Raw genomic sequence first — 1,729 nt, 5'->3', positions numbered from 1 at the left:
TTGTGTGTGTGTAGGGGGGTATATGGCCACAATGTTTAACAGAGCACCTTGCTCTTTGCTGAAAATTTAGGTGTAGGTGGGTCAGGGCATACTTAAACACAGTTTGAAAGGTTGTTTTGACTGTGGTATAGAGTGAGATATGTAACTCACATTTGGAAAGGATCGATACCCTAATAATGCTGAGTCTCTCAGGCTCACATGTTTAAGCACGCAATGTCTGTAATGACCGTAATTGGTTTGAAATTCTCTCAGATAGGTTTTGTATTTTTTCCCATATACAGGTCATCCAAATCCCTTAACAGAGGACATCAGGTTCACAAAATGATATGGGTTTTTCAAATTTAAACTCCTGACCATACATTCCTAGTATGTGGAAATCTACTCTATATATCCTCATTGATTTGATAATCTGGAAACTTGAAGTAGTTACAGTAGGTTTTGGATGTTCCATTAGATTTTCTCTTATACCCAATTATGTCATTTCTTAAAAGGTACAAAAAGGAAACAAACAAAAAACCCTTTGTATTGTGAACTGAGTGAAAGTTTACAGATGATATCAGTTTTCCATGCAACCACTCATGTTGGTTTTGTTTCCTGACATTGATTGCAGTACACACAGTGTAACATAGTTTATACTACATCCTTATTATATTAAGGTTACTGCTTATATGCCTTCTCCTTTCACAACCCTTCTGAGCTTTTTCCTTAGGTAAATGCTACTCTTTCATTTCATATGATTGATTAATCTAAAGAGACCAGCTTCATTAGTGTCATTGATCCCCTTATATCATTTTCTACTTGGCAGAAAGTTGAGCTACTGGTGTGGATTTATTTCCAGCCCTGAAGGTTGACTAAGGACCATAGTGGTGGGGTCCCCACCTGTCTCTGTTGGAGCAGGAAGCCTAGGCTACTTAGGATTTTGAGTTTTGTTTCAACTTTTCCTCCCAGTCTATTTGTGACCTTTTAATGCGATGACTTTCATAGCAGGTAGTAGTGGTAGCTGGGCACCATCTATTCACTCTGGTCTCAAAGCCATGGAGACTGATGTTCCTGTCAACAATTATTCCACTGGACTCATTATATCCACAAGACTTTCTATTTTTATCACTCTTCTTTCTTCTACAGGAAAATAGACCAATAATTGAGTTTTGACTGGCTGATCACAAGCTTTTCAGACCCAGTTGCTACTCACTAATGCAGGATTTCGAATTTCATCTTTGTGGCCTGGGTTAGTCCAAGTAACCTGGCTGTCCTGAAGCCCATGTCTCTGAACCCCAGACACAGTGATTGTTGAAGACAATTCCACCTAGTTCTTTCCAACACTGACTTTGGGAAGTTTGTTTTTCTTGTTTTACTGCCCTAGCTTGATTCCTAGGTACGTCATTGAAGACAACTGGTGCCTTGGGGCCATGTGCTGTGTTTGTTGTTGTTAGGTGTCGTGCAGTCGCTGCCGACCCATAGTGACCCTGTGCACAACAGAATAAAGTGCAACACATTCCTGCCCGTCTGTCTGTCTGAAGACCTTCCTCTTTCGCACCGCCAGGCTACTTTGCCATCCATGGCATTTTTCTCCATGGACTGATGTCTAGGGACATGTCCAAAGTACCTAAGACAGTTTGTAAAAGGAAGCATTGCCCTTCTTGCCTCTAAGGAGCACTCTGGTCTTACTTCTTCCTTTTAGCAGTCCATGCGACGTTCACGGCTCTTCTCCAGCACCACACTTCAAGTG

This window comes from Echinops telfairi, unplaced genomic scaffold (genome assembly GCF_000313985.2).
Source record: "Echinops telfairi isolate 266 unplaced genomic scaffold, ASM31398v2 ScPeMD7_7469;HRSCAF=8507_1, whole genome shotgun sequence".
Classification (NCBI taxonomy): domain Eukaryota; kingdom Metazoa; phylum Chordata; class Mammalia; order Afrosoricida; family Tenrecidae; genus Echinops; species Echinops telfairi.
The sequence above is the reverse complement of the archived record's forward strand: the minus strand, read 5'-3'. Positions refer to the sequence as shown.